The following is a 12393-nucleotide window of genomic DNA, read 5'->3' as shown; positions in this document are numbered from 1 at the left end:
TTTATAGTAGTATCGCATGATTCCTTGTAAATCAGATGAATAAGTTGTAATATCGCCTTTTTCATTTCTAATTTTTGTTATTTGAATCTTCTCTCTTCTTTTTTTTGTTAGCCATGCTAATGGTTTGTCAATTTTGTTTTTCTTTTCAAAAAACCAACTTTTTGATTCGTTGATCTTTTGTATTGTTTTTTGGGTTTCAATTTCATTAAGTTCTGCTCTGATCTTAATGATTTCTTTCCATCTGCTAACTTTAGGTTTGGATTGTTCTTGTTTTTCTAGTTCTTTAAGGTGAAGTGTTAAGTTGTTCACTTGCCATCTTTCCATTCTTCTGAGGTGTGCATTTAATGCAATAAATTTCCCCCTTAATACTGCTTTTGCAGTATCCCACAGGTTTTGGTATGATGTATCATTGTTTTCATTAGTTTCATGAAAATCTATCAAACTGTATCTCCAAACTGTGGTCACTGATTACTTCCTTTACATCTTATAAATAGATGTTTCATAAAGCAGGGAAGGAAGAGGTATATATTACTGAGGGAAAACAGCAAGTAAAAATATTTAAGACCTATTATGAGAGTTTTAAATTTTCTTATACAAGTTAATTAAAATTCAACACCATAATTCTTACCCTTTTGTAAAAAGCTCACACGCAACTTTTACCAAATATAACCACATACAATAAGCAGTTTCAGTTTAATCTATCAAAAGGGAAGTTTCTTCATTTCATTCCAACAAGTGTCTTCTGATTGAACCCAAGTTGGAGTAAGGAATATAGACAAAGCTTTACAGGCTGATTACTGGTGGCAGGTACCTGTATTTAAAGTTGACAGTTATGGTTTTCCCTACACAAACCCCAGCCCTCCCACCCGTACAACCCCAGGTGCTACAGTTCCATGGCTTGCCAGTTAGAAGTAGTGTCTATGTTGTCAAGGTCTATCTTTGTTCCAGTAGCTTTGCTTCTACTGCACTTTTCTGACATGCAGAAGTGAAGTTTTGGTTGATATATGTCCCAAGTTTCAAACTGTCCACTTTAAATGTTATTAAAGTTTCTTTTATTTATAAAAGAAAAGAACAACTCTTCACCATTCTGCATCTCCAATGGCTTTGGAAAATATATAATCTCTTCCATTAAGAGTCATTATGCCATCCTTGAGATGAAATTTCCATTTGTTTTTACTTCTGTGTATCTTATCATATTGGCATACAACGACATTTTCTGTGTCAAAGAGTTCTTGTCCTTCCTCATCACTCACATCATCTTCACTATTGTGGGGTTAAAGTACTTTAAAAAATTTGTAGAAAAACAGAATTTAAAAATAATATGAATTTTTCCATAAACTTTTTGAAGTCCCCTCATATATCACTCTTCACTTAGAAGAATTCAATTTAGACTTACATAAATTACTATGGTACTGAATTTTCAGATTGCCAAAGTATAGTTTCAAAATTCCTCCAGTGTTTAAAATACACTTACAAAACTATAAACAGAAACATGTCTTTGAAAAAACATGTTTCATAAAGAAAGCATATAATTATTTTTTCATAAAAAATAATGAAGCCCTTAGGAAATAAGCCTTTATAGATCTGACTTATTTTAGGAAATCAACCACTGTACTAACAGCCTTCTCAAAAGAATATATTAATAAAACTTACCTGAATATCATCTTAGGCTTACAATTAACAAATTGCTTGTCTATCATTACTATACAAGTATGATTCGCATTTTATACAAATTTATACACACACCCCTCAGCCAATAGAAAGGAGAAGAAAAATAACAAAATTAATATAGTCTTTTACGAATTTTTTTTAGGTTTACCAACCACCTTTTAAAATCAAGATCTGAGAAACTCAAAGTATTTCTCTTCTTTCAAAATGACAGATTTAATTCCCAGGTCGTAAGCAGGAAAACAAACCGGTCTCACCTTGCTGTGATGCAGGAATAAGGACCTGCTGGGTCTGCGCTTGCTGAGGTACTGTCTGCTGAGGTTGAGCTTGCTGGTGGTGGTGGTGGTGGTGATGCTGCTGCTGCTGGGGTTGATGCTGCTGTTGAACTTGCAATAAAAGCTGCTGTTCCTCTGAATGAAATCCATCTACTGCTCTAGACTGCATTAGTTTATTCTCCCATAACGTTTTTAGTTCCATCAGGACTTGTTCATCTACTCCATCATCCAGAAAGATGTCTCTCACATCATTAATAACATCTTCAATCACAGATCTGTATAGTTTAGGCATGGTGTTTGTATTTGCCAAGTTCGCCATTTCCACACACAACACAAACAAGAGGGGGGCAACCCCGAGAAAACAAGATAAAAACAAAACCAAAAAAAACAAAACCAAAGTAAAACACCTGGAGGGTGACCCGAGTCACCGCACGACTGGGAGAAAAATTTCTAGATTCTGCTTATTATATCTCTGTTTTAATTAATGATGTCTTTTCAACTCCATCCGTTAATCATCTTTTATATTCCCATTAGAATGTCAGCTTCAGGAGGGCAAAGATTTTGTCTGATTTATTCTCTACTATATTCTCAGCACCTAGGCACATTGTAGACACTTGATAACTATTTGATGAATATTTCTTCTTTTATATTCAGTCCCCTGATAACTCATTCCACATACAATTTCCAGTGAAAGTATTGTTACATTTAGATGATTTCCAAGTCTTTCTTCATTCCCAGTGGTCATCTCTCAAGTCTCAATTTCACATAAAATTCATTTCAAAACTTGAGCTCAGTGTTTTCTCTTCCCAAATCTATCCACAGCGTCAGTTCCTGTCTGAGTCTCACTCTTATAACCTGGTGTCATTTTCAAGTCTTGTCTTTCCTTTGCTCTCCCCATATTTAGTTACTCACCAAATTTTATGATTTTTTCCCCCTGCAAATTCTCTTGAATTTATCCCTTCCTTTTAATTTCCACAACACTGAATCTGTCTCCTTGTCTTCAACTTAAGATTTCAAGCCATTATCTCATACCCACCAGATAGAAACTTGTTTTTTAAAAAAATGTTTATGGGAGTTTTAATATGTAGATATAGAGTTTATGACTATAATAGCATAAAGGATGGGAGAAGGCAAAGAGAATTAAATTGTAAAGTTTTTGTATTTATTTAGGAAGTGACAAAGGCACTAACTTAGATTGTTATAAGTCAAGAATGTAAATTTTGAAATCATTAGAGTAACCACTAGAAAAATAACACAAAAATATATACAAAAAAGCTAATAGAGGATAAAATTTTTGAAAATTTGTGTGTAGTTATACAAATAGATGGTATAGCCTGCTATGCACCTATGTTGCATGGTACAGCCTATGGCTCCTAGGCTATAAACCTGTACAGCAAGTTACTGTACTGAGTGCCGTAGGCAACTGGAACACAATGGTAAGTATTTGTGTATCTGAGCATATCTAAACATAGAAAAGATACAGAAAAAATGTGATATAAAAGATAAAAAATGGTTCACCTATGTAGGGCAGGTACTGTAAATGGAGCTTGCAGGACTGGAAGTTGCTTTGGGTGAGTCAGTGAGTGAGAGGTGAGTGACTGTGAAGGCGCAGGATGTGACTGTAGAATACTGCAGACTTTGTAGATACTGTACACTTAGGCTACACTAAGTTTATAAGCAAATATTTTTCTGTCTGTAATAAGTTAACCTTAGCTTACTGTAACTTTTTTACTTTAAAAACTTCTAAATTTTTAATAACATTTTCTTTTCTAAAAACACTGAGCTTAAAAAACACATTGTACAGCTGTACAAAAACATTTTCTGTTTTTATAGCCTTGTTCTGCAAGCTTTTTTCTATTTTTAAGATTTTTAATTTTTTTTTTTTTACCTTTTAAAGTTTTTTGTTAAAAACTAAGACACAAACACACACATTAGCCCAGGCCTACACAGGGTCAGGATCATCAATATCACTGTCTTCCACCCCACATCTTGTCCCACTGGAAGGTTTTCAGGACAATAACACACATGAAGTCGTCATCTTCTATGGTAACAATGCCTTCTTCTGGAATAACTCCTGAAGGACTTGCCTGAGCCTGTAATACAGTTGACTTTTCTTTTTCCATAAGTAGAAGGAGCACACTCTAAAGAAATATAGTATAGTAAATACATAAGTGAGTTACATAGTTGTTTATTATCACTATCAAGTGTTATGTGCTGTATGTAATCATATATGCTATACTTTCATATGACTGGACAGCTCAGTAGGTTTGTTTACATCACCACAACATGCGAGTAGTGCATTGAGTTATGATGTCATGACAGCTATGACATCACCAGGTGATAGGACTTTTTCAGCTCCTTGTAATCTTATGGGACCACCTTTGTGTATGTGGTCCATCATTGACTAAAATGTCATGTTGTACATAACTGTATATAGGCAAATATAAAAGGATAAACCACAAAAACACTAACCAAAAGAAAGCTGGTGTGTCTTGAGATATTTTATGGCAAGAAGAATTTTACCGGAGATAAATAAGGACGTTTCATAATGATAAATGATCAATTTAAGAGGAAGTCATAATTAACCTAAATATGGCTGCACTTAATAATGGAACTTAAAACAAATAGACAAATTTACAATACTTCTCTCAGTAACTGAAACAAAAAGCAGAAATAAATCAGTAAGAATGAAGAAAACTTGAACAGAACAATTAATAAACTTGACTTAATTTACATACATAGAACACTACATTCGAGAACTGCTGTCCTATCAGTTGCACATGGAACACTTGTCCCAACAGGCCATATGCTGGGCCCAGGGACAAGTCTCAATAAATTTCTTTTCTTTTCTTTTTTTTTTTTTTGCAGCTGGCCAGTATGGGGATTGGAACCTTTGACCTTGGTGTTATAACGCAATGCTCTAGCAAGTGAGCTAACCGGCCAGCCACCCCCCCTTTTTAAAAAATAAATTTCAGAGGATTGAAATCATATGGAATATGTTCTTAAACTAGAAATCAACAATAGAATTAAACTAGAAATCAACAATGGAAAAATAATGGAAAAAATTTTAAATTAAAAAAATAATAAAAAACTTATAAATGTTTGGAAGCTAAGCAACATACTTCTAAATAAATTATGAAACAAACAAGACACAAAATAGAATTACAAAATATTTTAAATTAATTGAAAAAATGCAATATATTAAACCTTGTGGGATATAGGAAAAGCAGTATGTAGGGGGAAATATATAGTTTTTTTTTTTTTTCCTTTTTTTGTCTTTTTTCATGTCCGGCAATGGATCGCAACCCTCAGTGTCGTGCCCGTACCAGACCGGGACCAGCAACGGGATCGCAACCCTCGGTGCTGTGCCCGCACCTTGCTCAGCCAGTGAGCGGGAACTGGTCTGTATGTGGGATCCAAACCCTCAGCGGGAGCGCCGCCGCGCTCCCAACCGGCGCACTGTAGCAGTGCGCCACCGGGCCGGCCCAGGAAATATATAGTTTTAAATGCATGTATTACAAATGGAAAGTTAAAATTTTGATATGTTTTTACTGTAATAAACTCAGAAAATAAAATAAAAAATTAAACCTAAAGCAAGTTTTAAAAAAAGCGTATAATAAAGATAAGAGTTGGAATCACTGAGATAGAAAAGAGAAAAACAATAGAGAAAATCAACTAAGGCAAAAGTTTGAATTTTGAAAAGATTAATAAAATTGATAACCCCCTGGCAAGACTGTTCATAAAAAAAGAAAGAAAGAAAGAAGGAAAGAAAGAAAGAAAGAAAGAAAAAAAGAAGAAAGAAAGAAAACACAATATCAGCAAAAATGAAGGGACATCATTATTAATCCTACTGAAATAAAGTAATATTGAAAACAGCTTTATGCCAGTAAATTTAACAACTTTGCCAAAACAGGCAAATTTCTAGACAAACACAATCTATCACCAGAAAAAACAGAAAGTTTGAATAGTTCTTTATCTTTTAAAGAAATTAAATCTGAAATTTAAAATTTTCCCACAGGAAAACTGTAGAACTATATAGCTTCATTGGCATATCCTTCCAAACAATTAAGGAAAAAATAATATCAATCTTGAACAAAGTCTTTTGTGGAGGAGAGAAATAGGGAATACTCCCCAAATTGCATTGAGATCAACCTAACCTTATTTTGAAATCCTGATAAAGACATTACAAGAAAGGAAAAGTACAGCCCAATATTTCTCAGGAACTCAGATGGAAAAGCCCCCCAAAATAATCATCAAATCAAACCCAGCAATATACAAAAGTTATACTACATCATGAGAAATTGAGGTTTATTTCAGAAATGCAAGGTTGGTTTAATGCTCAAAAATCAATCAGTGTAATTCTCCACATTAACAGAATAAATTAATCATCTTAATGGATAAAGAAGAAGTATTCAACACCTCTTTATGGTAAAAAAAAAAATCTCAATAAACAAGGAGTAGAAAGGAACTTCCTTAATCTGATAAATGATAGCTACAAAGAAAGAAGGAAAGAGGGAAACAAAACAAAAAAATAAAAACAACAAACAAAACAAAAAAAACTACAGTTAATGTTATACTTAAGAGTAAAATTTTAGATGCTTTCTCCCTTCCTGAGTTTGGGTATAATACAAAAATGTCCACTCCTCACTTCTATGTAACATTGTAATGAAAATTCTAGTTAGTGCATTAAGGTGAGAAAAAGAAAGAAAAGGTATAAAGATTAGAAAAGAAGATGTAAAAGAGCTATTATTTGCAGATAACGTTATTGTGGCTAAAAAAGTTAGAGCATTAATCAAACTATTAGATTCAATTAGTGAATTTACCAAGGTTGTTGAATGCAATGTCAATATACAAAAATCAATTGTACTTTTCTATACTAATGATGAACAGCCAGCAAATTAAATAAAAATATCATGTGCAATAGCATAAAAATCAAATACAAGAATAAATCTAATAAAAGAAGTGCAAGAGATCTATATTAAAATATACAAGGCATTGCAATTAAAGAAAAATAAATGAAAATATAAACCACTTTCATGGGTTGGAAGACAATATTGTTAAGATGTCAATTCTCCCCAAATTGATCTAGAGATTCAATGTCATCCCAATCAAAATATCAAGAGGACATTATGTGAGAACTGGAAAGCTGATTTTAAAATTTATATGAAATGCAAAGGACCTAGAATAGTCAAGACAATCTTGAGGAAGAATAAAGTAAACACTTATAATATCAGGTAGCAAGATTTACGGTACAGTTCCAGGTATTAAGACAGTGTGTCATTGGCTCAAATTAGAGAAATGAGCTTAATGATGGAATGAATTAGAGAATCCAGAAAGAGGTCAATGCATAAATGCTTACCAGATTTATAGAAAAAAATACCACTGCAATTCAGGGGCAAAGAATGGTCATTTTAGCAAATAATACTGGATCAACTGCATTATCTATATGGAAAAAAATGGACTTGAAATTTTATCTCACATCATACACAAACATTAATGCCAAATGAACCATAGATCTGAATTTGAAAGGTAAAACAATAATCTACTAATCATAAAATTTAAAAACTGATAAATTAGGACTTATCAGAATTAAGAATATCTGTACTTCTGTTCATTAAAGTACATAACTGAAAGAGTAAAAAGACAAACCATAGAATGGGAGATGTTTACAATACTTTATTCAACAAAAGACTAGTATTCAGAATATCTTTTTAAAAACTGCAAATCAACAAGGAAAAGACATTTAATAAAGAGGATATCTAAATGGATGAAAAAGATACAAAAACTGCTTTACGTCATTTGATATTGGAGAAATGCAAGCTAAACCATTATTGTATTTTACTACATATACACCAGAATGGCTAAACTTAAAGGATTGGCAAAGACGTGGAGCAAACGGAACTTTGATGCATTGCCCGTGGGAGTGTACACTGGGAAACCTGTTGGGCAGGATCTATTAAAGCTAAACATATATGCCTATTCGATGACACAACCAGGTATTTATCCAAGAAAATGAGTGCATGTATCCAACACAAGACGTGCAAAAATGTTTAGAGCAGCTTGATTTATAATAGCCCCAAACTGGAGTCAACACAAACATCCATCAACAAGAGAATGGATAAGTCAATTGTGGTTTATTCATACAATGGAATACTTCTCAGCAATAAAAAGGAAATATACTAGTGTTACAACGTGGATGATTCTCACAGAAAGAAACAAAGAATGCCTGCTATTTGATTCTATTTATGAAGTTCAAGAACAGGCAAAACTATTCTATCATGACAAAAATCAGGGCAGTGGTTCCTTTTGTAATCAAAGGTAGTCTCCTGGGGTGTTGGAAATATTCTATATTTTGATCTGAGTGTTGACTACACAGGCATTAATACTTATAAAAATATTCACAGAGCTGAACACTTAAGATTTGGTGTTTTAGTAAATGGCGCTTGATCAATCGTACATCAACAAGGAATAAAATGAGTCTGGTATTTTATCTCATTTCCCTGTGTGTTTATAAGCTATTGATAACAGGAAAATTAGAATTATCTTAAATTCCCAGCAATGAGGAAATAAAGTACATAGGTACATCCTTAAATTACGAGTATGACATAGCATTAAAATGTTTTAATGAAAAAAAATGTTTTAATGAGTTTGCTGCAACATGGAAAATGCCTACAACATTGGGTGAAAAAGGCAGACCACAAAAATTCTGAATAAAGAATATTCAGAACTATGTAAAAAGGTGTACAGAGAAAAACCTGGAAGTGATACTAAAGTATTAATATGGTTAGTGGTTATTGGTTGTCCTGGAGTGGTGAAACAATGAGAGGACTTTTTTCCTTATTTTCTGTAGCTTGTAAAATTTTAAGGCTTTTGTAATGGCAGAATAAACTTTTAAAAGTGATTTTTTCCTTCTAAAATAAAAACTCTGCCTTCAATCTCCTCTGTCATCTGCTGTCCTGCCTTATTAATCTTTCAAGCTTTCCTGCTTTCTATTTTCCCTACAAAATGTATTCCTACTTCCTGCTGCTGAGTACGCTGTCTTCTTGCTTGCCAGTTGCCATCTTATCCTGTCCAAACAAGAGAGAAAGCTTTGGGGTTGGATGCTCTTTATTGTCAAGTTAATGAAAGAGGCCCAGGGCAGGGAGGCTGTGGATGCTTCCTTGTTGCCCAAGACAAGGAATCCGAGTAATGGAGTTCAGGTTATGTTCAGAGGAGGCGTGCCAGTTTTCATGCACCTGGTGGGTAAGCAATTGTTTGACAGCAGTGGTGAGAAATGTTTCATTTTAGATACCTTAGGAGGGCACCAGCTGCAGTCCGAAGAGGAAGTCTCCCCCTCCATCATTTCATAGGACCAGAGTTCTCCCCACTTCCCTGGGGACTCACAGATCCACAGAAATAAAGCCCATCTCCTCCCTCTGTGGGCAAGCAGCAGCAGCTGGGCAGAGAAGAAACAAGAAGCCTAGGGCTGTGACATTTGCAAGACTCTAGACAGAGGACTGTTGGAGACTGAGGTTTGGTGATTTCTGTAAGAAGGGATGATGGATTGAATGGGTGGAAGGAGGAAAAGAGGGACGTGAGAATGCCATAGGAGGGAAGTGTTCCAGGTTCAATGGAATCCTTCACAGTCTACAGTGTGTGTTCTCTTTGAGGAAAGGCTTTGGAAAATGTAAGGAAGTAGCTCCTCCTTTCCCGGTCATTGGATAAAACTGGGTGGCAAAGAACTGGCAAGGCAAGCTGCAACAACATGTAAGGGATCCAGGGATATAGAGAGCCAAATCCTGATACCTTCACCCCAGAGTAACCCCATTTTCATCCATTCCGTATACCAGCTGCATCAGTTAACAACAGCTTCCTAACAAACCTTCCCAGAGCTCAGTGGCTTAAAACAGCAATCTTTGACCTAGCTTGTGATTCTGTGGGTCAGCAATTTGGGCTAGGTGTAGCTGGGGGCCTTTCTGGTGTTGGCCAGTCTCAGTTGACCTTGGCAGGGGCTCACTCGTGCATCTGTGGGGGGCTTCTGGGAAGTTGGGGCTGGCTGACTGCGGGCTGGGAGGCCTGGGTTCTCCTCTACGTGACCTTTCACTCTCTCAATGGAGGAATAGCTTGGGCTCATTGGCATGGTGGCCCCAGATTCCAGGTGTGGTAAGAGAGGTAATAAGCCCCAATTCACAGGCACGTTTCAAGTCCATCCTTGTGTTATGTTTGCTACTATTGCAAAGTAGTCAGACAGCTAAACCTAGATTCGAGGGGGCGGGAACGGGCTCCCCGTCATGAATGGTAGAGCAGCAGAGTCCATTCAGTGTGCGTACGGGGATGCGAAGAAGTCGTGCACATTTAAATGCAGATTCTCAGATGCCCGCTCAGACCTATTGGAGCAAATCGATGGGAGAGAGGGTTCTTTGTAAGTCCCTCAGGTGATTCCTCCTTCATATTTTTACATATGTTATTTGATACTTATGAAATATTACATGCGATATATACGTGTGATATATACCTTTTACAAAATAAAGCCCAATAATACATTCAAGAACCTACCACTCAGCCCAAAAGCTAGATCATTAACATAATTTATTTGTATTTATATTTACCTATGTGCTTTTCTCTTATGCCTTCCTCCCGCCTCTCCACGACAGCTAACATTTTACACACTGTGTTTCCTATTCTGTTAGAAAATTAAAAAATATGGGCCGGCCCGCGGCTCACTCGGGAGAGTGCGGTGCTGATAACACCAAGGCCCAGGGTTCGGATCCCACTTAGGGATGGCCGGTTTGCTCACTGGGTGAGCGTGGTGCTGACAACACCAAGTCAAGGGTTAAGCTCCCCTTACCGGTCATCTTTAAAAAATAAAATAAAAAAAAATAAAAAATATAGTTTTTGTTTCATTGGTATCTATACCTATACAATATATTGCTGAGTTTTGCTTGCTTTTTTTCCCCTCCAATAAGTTTATTTATTTCTTGAATTTTTTATTGTGATAAAATATCTACATTAAAAATTCTGATTTTAACCATTCTTAAGTGTACAATTCAGCAGAATTAATTACATTAACAATGTTGTGCAACCATCACCACTGTTTCCAAAACTTTTTCATCACTCCAAACAGGAACTCTGTACCCATTAAGCAATAACTTCTCATTCCTCCTCCCCCTCAGCCCCTGGTAACCTCTAATCCACTTTCTGTCTCTGTGAATTTACCCATACTAGATATTTCATAGAAGTGGAATCCTATAATATTCGTCCTTTTGTGTCTGGCTTCTTCCACATAATATGTTCTCAAGGTTTATTCATGTCGTAGCATTGACATGAATAATATTAACTGCATTCCTTTTTATAGATGCATAGTACTGTATTGCATTGGATGTAATATCACATTTTGTTTATCCATTTATCTGTTGATGGACACTTAGGTTGTTTCCACCTTTTGGCTATTGTGAATATGCTGCAATGAACATTAGTGTATTGGGCTAATATAAATAGTGCCACTATGAATATTCCTATACAAATCGCTATTTGAGTCCCTGATTTCAGTTCTTTTGGGTGTATATATATATATATATATATATACCTAGAAGTGGAATTGCTGGGTCATATGGCAATTCTCTGCTTAGCTTTTTGAGGAACCATCAAACTGTTTTCCACAGAGTGTGCTATTTGACATTCCCAATTTTTCTCTATCCTTGTCAACACTTGCTATGTTGTTGTTTTTTTTAAATTATAGCCATCCTAGTAGTCATGAAGTGGTGTCTCGTGGTTTCGATTTGCATCTCCCTAATGACATTTCCCCAAAATGTTGAGCATCTTTTTATGTGCTTTTTGGCCATTCATATATCTTCTTTGCAGAAGTGTCTATTCAAGTCTTCTGCTCATGTTTTAATTGGGTTGTCTTTTTGTTGTTGTTGTAAGAGTTCCTTATATATTCTGGATATTAAACCTTTATCAGATATATGATTTGCTTATATTTCCCCCTTTTCTGTAGACTGTCTTTTCACTTTCTTTATATTGTCCTTTGATGTGCAAAAGTTAATTTTATTTTATTTTATTTTTTTTACCGTTCAAGCTTTATTAAAAGATATAACAACCACAATTACTTGAAGTTGATACGACAAGCAAACAGAAAGGACATTGTTGGGTGGGAGGGAGGAAAGGGAGGAGGGAGGGAGGTTTTGGTAAGGGGCAACAATAATCAACCACAATGTATATCGACAAAATAAAATTAAAAAAAAAAAAGAAAGAAAGAAAATCTGCCGGGCTGTGCTCACAGTAGCAGGCAGCCCAGGGCTACCCTGGAAATGGTGGGCAGCCACAAAAGTTAATTTTTTTTTTTTTTTTTTTTTCTTTTTTCCATGTCCGGCAACGGATCGCAACCCTCAGTGCTGCCCCCGCACCGGACCGGGGACCGGCAACGGGATCGCAAGCCTCGGTGTTGCTCCCGCACCTCGCTCAGCCAGTG

Source organism: Galeopterus variegatus, unplaced genomic scaffold (assembly GCF_000696425.1).
Source record: "Galeopterus variegatus unplaced genomic scaffold, G_variegatus-3.0.2 Scaffold4613, whole genome shotgun sequence".
Taxonomy (NCBI): domain Eukaryota; kingdom Metazoa; phylum Chordata; class Mammalia; order Dermoptera; family Cynocephalidae; genus Galeopterus; species Galeopterus variegatus.
This window is presented reverse-complemented; position numbering follows the sequence as displayed.